This window comes from Lepisma saccharinum, unplaced genomic scaffold, assembly GCF_977018435.1.
Source record: "Lepisma saccharinum unplaced genomic scaffold, izLepSacc3.1 HAP1_SCAFFOLD_76, whole genome shotgun sequence".
NCBI lineage: Eukaryota > Metazoa > Arthropoda > Insecta > Zygentoma > Lepismatidae > Lepisma > Lepisma saccharinum.
The window spans coordinates 1524460-1536155 of NW_028142918.1; positions in this window are offsets into that span (position 1 = coordinate 1524460).

An 11696-nucleotide genomic window follows, 5' to 3' on the forward strand; every position below is an offset into this window, starting at 1 on the left:
TGTCAAATGAGTTGATTATGAAACATGACACATTCAAGGCTAAGGGGTCTTATGTGGTAGTCCTCATACATTAACCGTTTACGTGAACAAATTCATGCCTATTTCTGCATCGAGTTACGTCCCTCTACAACCGAACTTTCAAAGCAAGAAAGCAGTTTTAAATATTCAAAATAATCACTCAAAATGCTTTCTTTGGTGCATATTGGCAGCTCTGTATCCTGTTCATTAGAAACATTATCCAGAGCAAGTTTATCATTACAAGCAGTACGAGACAGAGTTTGAAAATGTAATGTCTAGCATTGAATACCCCGTGACATTACAAAGTTCGAGTCGCGCGCACGAGATTCTGATGGAAAACGCATTGCTATTAATGTATATTCTTATACGTCAGAAAAACATCGTGTGCATCACATCAGGATAAATAATATCAACGATAATAATGCTCATATAAATAATTTTCTTTTAATTTCAATCAACAATATTCACCATTACTGCCTTATTCGTTCACTATCACGACTAATCAGAAGTCAAGCAAAGAAGTATGCAAATCACATAGAGGTTTGTCCAAGGTGTTTGACCACGTTTAATAATCAAAGAAAATCCAATCGCCAAATATATACCGCACGGCAAATTGCTATTGAAAAACGTGTCGAACATGAAATATATTTCGGTGACAACAAACCAGCTAGAATGTTGCCCATTATGAACGAAGTCGAAGAATTCAAAATGTGCAAGGCTTTGTTTGAACATCCAGCCGTTATCGTTGCAGATTTTGAATCATTTCTGAAGCCACTGTCCTGCTGCAAACCAAATCCAAAAATTTCCTCCACAACGCCATACCAGCTCCATGAACCAAATAGTTTTGGTTACATTGTCATATGACAAGATGAAATAAATGAACCATGTGTATGCCGTGTACCGAATGTTATCGAACACCTTGTTGAAAAGATGGAAGAGGAGGTTGAGAAAATTGGCAGCATCTTGCAAATATCCAAACCGATGAATTTGTTGACATCAGAGGAACAAAAAATATTTGATGAAACTGTCGAGTGTCCAGTGTGCAATTAATACTTTACAAACGAGAATCGTAAAGTGTTTGACCATTTGCACAGACGGTCGTTTCATCAACGGAATATGTAATGATTGCAACCTCAAAATTCAAAGTCCCAAATTTGTCCCCATATTTTTTCATAATGGATCGAATTACTATTTTCATCTCTTAAATCGGAAACTTGGATAAGACACACAAAAATATATTCTTGCTCAAAATGAATAACGATACATTTCTATAAGTAAGAAAGTTAAGCTTTTGGGGACAAATGAAACCATAGAGATGAAGTTTCTTGACTCTTTCAGATTTCTCTCTGCAAGTTTGGACGCTCTAGCAAGTAAACTTTGTGACGAACAATTCAAAATTACGAAAGCTAGTTTTCCCAACGTAGATATAAAACTGATTAGAAGTAATGGGATTTATCCGTATGAATATGTAAACAATGAATCTACATATAATGACGACACTCACCCTCCTCAAAAAGAATTCTTCAATCAACTGAGAAAAACCGGAGTTACGAAAAAAGAATACGAACATGCACAACTGATGTGGGATAAACTAGAATGTAAAAATTCGGAGATTATCAAAACGCATACTTCAAATTAGACGTAACAACGCTTGGTGATGTTTTTCAAGCATTCAGGAAAACGTCAATGTCTATTTACAATTTGGACCCTGCGCATTTCTTCAGCCACTTGGGATTAGCGTGGTCTGCAATATTGTTGCAAACTAAAATTAAGTTAGAATTATTAACAGATGTAGACATGTTACATTTCTTTGAGAGAGGGATTCGGGGTGGGGTGGTACAAAGTGTACAGAGACATGAAGAAGCCAACAACATGCACATTGAAGAGAAATATGATGCGAATAAACCATCAAATTACATTTTTACATCGACGTCAATAATCTTTATGGATATGCTATGGTACAGAAACTTCCTTATGGAGGTTTCGAATGGATATAACCAACTTCCATAGATATTATTGATTTCGACAATTGTGTGTTTTTTTTTTTGCTGAAGTGGATATTGAGTTTTCAGACAATTTGCATTATATTTTTTCCGATTTACCACCTTCACCCGAACTTAAATGTCCACCTAATTCTAATCAAAGCAAGCTTTTATTAACTTTGGAGAAAAGAAAAATATACGTTCTCCATTTCAAAAATCTACAGTTTTTGATTGCGATGGGTGTTAAGGTATTTTAAATAAGAAGAGTCCTGAGGTTTAAACATTCCGAGTAGCTCAAACATGGAAACAATCACACAACATAGAACAGTTGATACTTCCGGTTTAGACAAAGATTTTTCCAAATTGATGAACAATGCTGCCTGGGCTGGGTTATCTTCCCAGAGGCAGAGCTGTATACCACGAGGCGCGTCCCCAGGGTGCGGATACGGGAACGGCCAGCAGATATGTTGGCTAGCTGGAAACAGTCGCTGGAAAGAAGCAGCAGCAGGATTGGAGGGGGCAGCGAGATGTGGAGTGGCAACGGCATCTCGGTTAATACAGCAGGGCTCCGATGAAAATCCTGCGATGTGGCGAGGAGAGCCGCCACTAACTAAGCTCAGGCCCTGCTGCCTTGCAGGGAGGGGAGGGATCCCCAAACGCTAAAGGAAGGATACTCTGACAGAAAACCAAATGTGAGGCAGACTCTTAAGGCATAGTGAAGCCAGCTGCCCTACGGGAGTAAACCCTAAACAAATCCTGGTCCTCCAAGAATGGGGGGTTGGGCGTGGGGCCAACAACCACATCCCACAAAGGAACCACGTTACGAGACCTCAAAGAAATGTAGCCGGACAGCTCTACCGACGACGGACTGGCGTGAACAATGGACAAGCGAATTATGGAAAGGGAAGGGATCTACAAGGGTCGTTCAAGGTTGAACGGGACTTTTATTTCTGCAGAGGAAATAGGTAGCAGAAAAAACACCAAGCTATGTCAGTTTTTCAAAGTATTCTCCGTGCGCGCCGAGGCACCGATGCCATCGTTCTGGCAGCTCCCGAATTCCTTTGGCGTAGAAATAACTTGGTTGTTGTCGTAGCCACTGGAAAACATCGCTCCGCAGTGCTTCGTCCGTCGTGAATTTCTTCCCTCCCAGATGGTCTTTAAGAGGTGCAAACAAATTAAAATCACTGGGGGCTAAATCCGGACTGTAGGGGGGATTGGGCAGAACTTCCCAGTGCATGTCGGCCAGAGTTGTTGTTGTCACATTGGCCGTGTGAGGGCGGGCATTGTCATGGAGAGGAATGACATTTCCAAACAACATCCCAGGTCTTTTCTTGAGTAGTAGTCAATATGTATGTTTGACAACAACCCTGATTTTTCGACCCCTCAGAAAATCGCATCGAAACCTCAAAATCTCACTTTCTCTCCACGTTCCGCGCCTCATTTATTGCGCTGACGATGTTTCACGGCGCAGAAAAGCCGTGATGAGTGAATTCACTTTCTCATCCTTGAAGGATGAATGCACCTTATCGTAATTTTTTTCCAAGTCCCGAGGACCAAAATGTTTATATATATCGTGACCTTTGTAAACCTCTCTCTCTCTTGGGGAAAAACGATGTGCCACACACGCACACGCGCGCGCCTCTCATTATTTTTTCCGTATTGTGACGCAAACAAACAAACAAATAATAATTATTGTTTTTTTTTTTAGGAATCCCTGGCCCCTATATAACCTCGCCAGGGGTGCGTGGTGCCCAACCAAAAAAAGTTCTAACGGCTGCGGTTATAGATTACCACACCTCTATAGAGTTTCACGTGTTTGTTTTTTTTTTCTCTCAAACTTCCATGAAACTCTACAGAGGACCTCCGTAATTGCATGCAACGTGTACTAACGACTCTAGTGTTATTTTGATGTTGTAATTTTTTTTGGATATATAGAGTTTTATTGTGAGATAGATAAAAAATTATGTTTATTATAATATTTTCTTGATGAAGATGGAGAATATGTGTGTGTGTGTGTGTTACAAAAAACAGTTGCATGCTTTTTTTTTCTAGTGTGTGTGTATGTGTATATGTTTTTTTATGTTCGACAGCATCTGAAACGATAAAAAAAAAGAATTTTATTGTTAATTTTCTCGTGTAAAAAAATAACAAAATTTATTTTGTGCAAATTTCTGATTGTCTCGTGCTATAGTGAGGAAAAAAAAAAGATATTGTAACTGATAACTGATGAAATTGACATTGTAACTGATCTGAACTAGTGAAATTCGTATTGTGCCATTGTAACTGATTGTGTTAGTACTAAAAATTCCTTATTGTGCAAGAAAAGATGTTAAAAACCTGTTAAAACAGCTCTGGGACCCTCTCGTTCTTCACGTCGTGGACGAAGGACTTCTCTGCGACCAGGATGACACTGCATAGAGTATCGGCGGGCAACGGACTGTTGAACTCGCAGACGACCTTGATGTTGGTGCGTCTCGAAAATCCTATGGGACACCTCTGTTTATCAAAAATTCGAGATATTTGCAATTTAACGCTGTGGACTTGGAAAATTTTCGATTGATGAAAAAAATTGGTTCCATGACGACCTATGTTTATTTTGGTATGGGAGGACAGAGGACACCGAGACTCGACCGACGCACTAAACCCGACCTCTCTACGACTATTCGTTCAAAAGTTACGAGTGATCAAAGTTTTTGGGAGGGGGTGGGCTAACTTCTTACCCCTTGACCCCAGGACCACCAAAACTTGGTATACGTATTCTACACCTCCAAAATCGACAGGGGGCATCTAACGATGCCGTATGGGGGTGTTTTTCGATATATTTTTTCGATAACTCTTACCATTTTCGAGATATTTGTAATTTAAGATTTTTTTTAACGCTGGACTTAGAAAATTTTCGGAATATTTTTTTTTGTTCCATGACGACCTATGTTTATTTTGGTATGGGAGGACAGAGGACACCTAGACGATGCTAACGCAAGAAATCCCAGCTCTCTATGATCATCCTTTCGAAAGTTACGAGCGATGAAAAAAATATTTTGGCAATTGGCCCACCCTTGACCCAGGACCTCTAAAAAACTTTGTACACGTACTCTGCATCACCAATATCGACAAAAGGGTCAACGGCGGAGGATTTTTGCACTATCTCTCTCTCTCTCACTGTTTTTTCGAGACATTTGCAATTTAACGCTGTGGACTTGGAAAATTTTCGACAGATGGAGGTCAAATTTGGTTCCATGACAACCTATGTTTTTTTGTTAGAAGATCAAAAAGGACACCGAGACTCGACCGACGCACTAAACCCGACCTCTCTACGACTATTTGTTCGAAAGTTACGAGTGATCAAAGTTTTGGGAGGTGGGCTAACTTCTTACCCCTTGACCCCAGGACCACCAAAACTTGGTACACGTATTCTACACCTCCAAAATCGACAGGGGGGGTAGCTTCGCTACCGGGATGGGGGTGTTTTTCGATATATTTTTTCGATAACTCTTACCATTTTCGAGATATTTGCAATTTAACGCTGGACTTGGAAAATTTTCGATTGATGAAAAAAAAAATTGCTTCCATGACGACCTATGTTTATTTTTGGTATGGGAGGACAGAGGACACCGAGACTCGACCGACACACTAAACCCGACAGGTGGGATGCTTTGTTTTTGGCGCAGCTTTTTGACCTACTTTTGAAATGACTTACGAGATTTTCCTATAAGGCTCTCACCCCTTACGATGTTTTTCTGTAAGGCAGAGATCGTCTGTCAATGGGACCTCAGTGTAATCTACTACGACCTAATACTAACTTTCTTTTTATGTTTCGCGGCTGTTTTATTGCAGTGACGAACTAAAAGAGCGGGGGGGGGGGGAAGGCTCTGAAAGGTGAGTGTCAAAAAAACGTACTTTCAAGTATGCATGCTCCAGTAATGTAACTTTCTAAAAAACATGTGCCGTCCATGTTTCTATATCGTGAGGCGTTTCTGCGATCATGGCTTTTATATGCGGCTGTGAATGAAGTTCTATACTCTTAGAAGCAATAATGCTGTAACGCGGAAGGAAATGGATATAGGATTCTTGCAGTGATATGGCTGCATCAAAACAACTGCTTTTTATTCAACAGTTCCATCTGTTTCTGCGGTGATGTCATCCAACAAAAGCTCTTAATAATGGTCGCGGATTGCTGTATCCAGATTTTGTCGTTGCATCTACGGAAATATATAGATACTCAATCTCTCGTAAACATTCTGTACAACTAAAATTACGTTCAATTCGTCCTCTTCATTTCTCAAAATTAAATTTCTGCATGCATCTCGTAAGGAAATGTGAGTCCATATAAAAAATGTTCAATTTGATTCATCCATCTAATTGGTAAATAACCTCTGGATATTTTATTTTTTTTTCTATTCCTTGGAGAATGGATTCCCAGGATCAGTTTCAAAAAACGACGTGCTACATGCTCAAAGTATTGTAAAATCTGATGACAGCAAACTGTCTAGAACCTTTCTTGAATACACAATGTATTTCAAATCGTTCGTCAGTTTTTTCAAACGTCTAATAGATTCGTAGCATTCGCAACCAGCACCACCTTTCGAAGGCACCGATATTTTTTGGTTTGATGCCTTTATTGTCCATGATTCAACACCGTGCATGAGAGGGCATCCCTGATTGCCTTGTAATCAAGGGGTCCTGGGTTCGATACCCGGCGGAGGCACTTAGTTGTTCGGATCCTACTTTAAATTGTAGTCCCGATTAGCCTTTCTGTACCAGTCGACCTCGTGACGTAGTGGTTAGCATCAATTAATTGATTTCGTTTATTTTACTTTTTTTCCGCCACTTTTGGCTAAACGCGAAGATGAGTATGCGATGATGATGAAATTAACGAAGGGACACCACAAATAACACCCATGCCCCGGCCAGGATTTGAACCTGGGACCCTTGCCTCAACGCTGTTGATTTCCGGTTCAGTGGTTAGCACATGATAACTTATTTGAACCAGTTTAAAAATTCAAATACTTAGGAGTAATATTAACAAATGAAAATTATATCAAAGAGGATATAAAATAAAAAAGTAGGCTTAAAATTTAGGAAATGTATGTTACTTCTCTCTAAGAAACTTATAGTTAAAATATACAAAACAGTAATTTTTTGCCTGTTGTATTATATGGATGTGAAACTTGGTCTGTCATATTGAAAGAGGAACATAAATTGAGAGTATTTGAAAATAAGATCGTTAGGAAAATATTTGGATCTAAAAGAGGTGAGAAGATAGGTGAGTGGAGAAGGTTACATAATTTTAGAACTACATAAATATATATTCATGTCCAGATATTATTAGATTAATTAAATCAAGAAGACTTAGGTGGACAGACCATGTGGCACGAATGGGAGAGGAAAAAAAAAAGGAGTTTACAGGATTCTTGTTGGGAGACCTGATGGTAAGAGACCTGTAGGAAAACTAAAACGAAGACGGAAGGACAAATATTTGGGATGGACCTAACGGAAATTTTGGTAGAGATGGAAAAAGAGTATATAGATTTTTCTCAAGATAGGGACAGATGGAAGGCCTGTGTTGATGCAGCCATGAACCTTTGGGTTTAAGAAGGCTAGAGAGTTAGTTAGTTAGTTATGAAAGCACATGCCACTATAAAAAAAATACAATCCCTGGCAAAAAATGAATTTAAAAAAAATGAAATTTATTTTCATATAATGAACTTCAACCTATACAATTGAACATTTTTTTTTTAATTTTGCAGGATTTAAATGGAACAGACGTAAATAAGAATTGGGAACACGTACGTAATGCAATAGAATCAGCAGTTAAATAAAGTATAAATCAAGAAAAAGTAAGCCATGGTTCGCATAACCTAATAGAAATAGATTGATTGATTTAAGTCCACTTTATGCACAGTAAGGCTAATCGGGCCTGGACCTGTAGTTTAAAGTGGGATCCCAACCACTACATGCCTCCACCAGGGATCGAACCAGGGATACTTTGATTACAAGGCGACGAGGCTACTACTGCGCCATCTGAGAGGCACTAATAGAAATAGACTTAGGCGGTTAAAGAACAGCAAATTTTAGAAGATTACTTGAAAAGTAAAATTAACGAAATTGAAATAAAAGTATCAGAGGTGCAAATGAATTGAGAGAGGGGTGGTAACCTAAAGTAAACTTGATAAAAAATGGCTGACTATTTTAAATAGATGGAAGAACTACTTTAATGATGTTTTAAATGTTCATGTAGGAGATAAATCAGAAAATAAATGAAGTACGCACAGCAGAACCTAACTTGAATGAAGTCAAAGATGCCAAAGAGATAAATTAGTCGAGAAGAAACTTGTTAATATGTCTGACAAATGATGTACAATTCATGATGGATTAAAAAAAGAAGATGCATTATCTCCATTGCTCTTTTAATTTTGCCTTGGAATATGCTTCTAGGAAGCTAAAAGAAACTAACGAAGTAGTTTTAGCATATGCAGATGATGTAGACTTACTGGGGAATGATGTAAATACAAATTAAGAATAATGCTAAAATATTTTTACAAAGCAGCTAAAGAGAGATAGGTTTTAGAAGTTAGCAATGTGAAATCTAAAGATATGTGCTTACAGGCCGAAGGCAAGTGATAACAACTTGTTTGAACCAGTTTTCCAAATCTAAATACTTAGGAGTAATACTAACAATGAAAATGATATTAAAGAGGAAATGAAAAGAAGGCTTAATTCATGTTACTTTTCTCTTCATAAAACTTTTGTCTCCTCGTTTCATATCTAAGGAACTAAAAATAAATAAATATATATTTATATATATATATATATATATATATATATATATATATCTTGCTCAGGATAAGGACAAATCGAACTTTCGGGTTCAAGAAGGGTAGAGAATTAATTAATTAGTTAATATTCAATGTAATATGGTTTTCACGTATTAAACAAAAACAAAGTTAGTAATAAGGTATTCATATTGACAAGGGAATTCTTACAAAATTCATTCTCTTCGTAAGTTTGCCAATAGCATTTTCATCATCCTGTGTTATTTCAAATCTTCAATTATGCAATGCAAAAAGGAGAAGAATTTCCATGACATGATAACATGAATTTGTACGTTGAAAGAAAAATGAAAACGAAGAGCTGTGATAAAAAAAAAAAAAAAACACGCTTGACTCTGACGAGCGGGAAACATAATAGAAATCAAGGACGGAAAATATGAACAGAGAAAAGGGGATATTCAAAAGAAGGTGGCTCTTCCATGATAATTTTTACTTTCTCAATTCGAACAAATTCATAAACATTATCATCTTTCACTCATCACTGCCTTTTTGCCCCCGTGAAACATCGTGAGCGCAATAAATGAGGCGCGGAACAGGGAGAGAAAGTGAGTTTTTCAACTTTTTGTGGTCGTTTGGTCAAGAAATCAAAGTTGGCCTCAGAAGTACAAATACTATCTACTCCAAGGCAAAATTAAAAGAGCAATGGAGATAATGCATCTTCTTTTTTTAATCCATCATCAATTGTACATCATTTGTCAGACATATTAACAAGTTTCTTCTCGACTAATTTATCTCTTTGGCATCTTTGACTTCATTCAAGTTAGGTTCTGCTGTGCGTACTTCATTTATTTTCTGATTTATCTCCTACATGAACATTTAAAACGTCATTAAAGTAGTTCTTCCATCTATTTAAAATAGTCAGCCATTTTTTATCAAGTTTACTTTAGGTTGCCACCCCTCTCTCAATTCATTTGCACCTCTGATACTTTTATTTCAATTTCGTTAATTTTACTTTTCAAGTAATCTTCTAAAACTTGCTGTTCTTTAACCGCCTAAGTCTATTTCTATTAGTGCCTCTCAGATGGCGCAGTAGTAGCCTCGTCGCCTTGTAATCAAAGTATCCCTGGTTCGATCCCTGGTGGAGGCATGTAGTGGTTGGGATCCCACTTTAAACTACAGGTCCAGGCCCGATTAGCCTTACTGTGCATAAAGTGGACTTAAATCAATCAATCTATTTCTATTAGGTTATGCGAACCATGGCTTACTTTTTCTTGATTTATACTTTATTTAACTGCTGATTCTATTGCATTACGTACGTGTTCCCAATTCTTATTTACGTCTGTTCCATTTAAATCCTGCAAAATTAAAAAAAAAATGTTCAATTGTATAGGTTGAAGTTCATTATATGGAAATAAATTTCATTTTTTTTAAATTCATTTTTTGCCTGGGATTGTATTTTTTTTATAGTGGCATGTGCTTTCTTAACTAACTAACTAACTCTCTAGCCTTCTCAAACCCAAAAGTTCATGGCTGCATCAACACAGGCCTTCCATCTGTCCCTATCTTGAGAAAAATCTATATACTCTTTTTCCATCTCTACCAAAATTTCCGTTAGGTCCATCCCAAATATTTGTCCTTCCATCTTCGTTTTAGTTTTCCTACAGGTCTCTTACCATCAGGTCTCCCAACAAGAATCCTGTAAACTCCTTTTTTTTTTCCTCTCCCATTCGTGCCACATGGTCTGTCCACCTAAATCTTCTTGATTTAATTAATCTAATAATATCTGGACATGAATATATATTTATGTAGTTCTAAAATTATGTAACCTTCTCCACTCACCTATCTTCTCACCCCTTTTAGATCCAAATATTTTCCTAACGATCTTATTTTCAAATACTCTCAATTTATGTTCCTCTTTCAATATGACAGACCAAGTTTCACATCCATATAATACAACAGGCAAAAAATTACTGTTTTGTATATTTTAACTATAAGTTTCTTAGAGAGAAGTAACATACATTTCCTAAATTTTAAGCCTACTTTTTTATTTTATATCCTCTTTGATATAATTTTCATTTGTTAATATTACTCCTAAGTATTTGAATTTTTAAACTGGTTCAAATAAGTTATCATGTGCTAACCACTGAACCGGAAATCAACAGCGTTGAGGCAGGGGTCCCAGGTTCAAATCCTGGCCGGGGCATGGGTGTTATTTGTGGTGTCCCTTCGTTAATTTCATCATCATCGCATACTCATCTTCGCGTTTAGCCAAAAGTGGCGGAAAAAAGTAAAATAAACGAAATCAATTAATTGATGCTAACCACTACGTCACGAGGTCGACTGGTACAGAAAGGCTAATCGGGACTACAATTTAAAGTAGGATCCGAACAACTAAGTGCCTCCGCCGGGTATCGAACCCAGGACCCCTTGATTACAAGGCAATCGGGGATGCCCTCTCATGCACGGTGTTGAATCATGGACAATAAAGGCATCAAACCAAAAAATATCGGTGCCTTCGAAAGGTGGTGCTGGTTGCGAATGCTACGAATCTATTAGACGTTTGAAAAAACTGACGAACGATTTGAAATACATTGTGTATTCAAGAAAGGTTCTAGACAGTTTGCTGTCATCAGATTTTACAATACTTTGAGCATGTAGCACGTCGTTTTTTGAAACTGGTCCTGGGAATCCATTCTCCAAGGAATAGAAAAAAAATAAAATATCCAGAGGTTATTTACCAATTAGATGGATGAATCAAATTGAACATTTTTTATATGGACTCACATTTCCTTACGAGATGCATGCAGAAATTTAATTTTGAGAAATGACGAGGACGAATTGAACGTAATTTTGTTGTACAGAATGTTTACGAGAGATTGAGTATCTATATATTTCCGTAGATGCAACGACAAAATCTGGATACAGC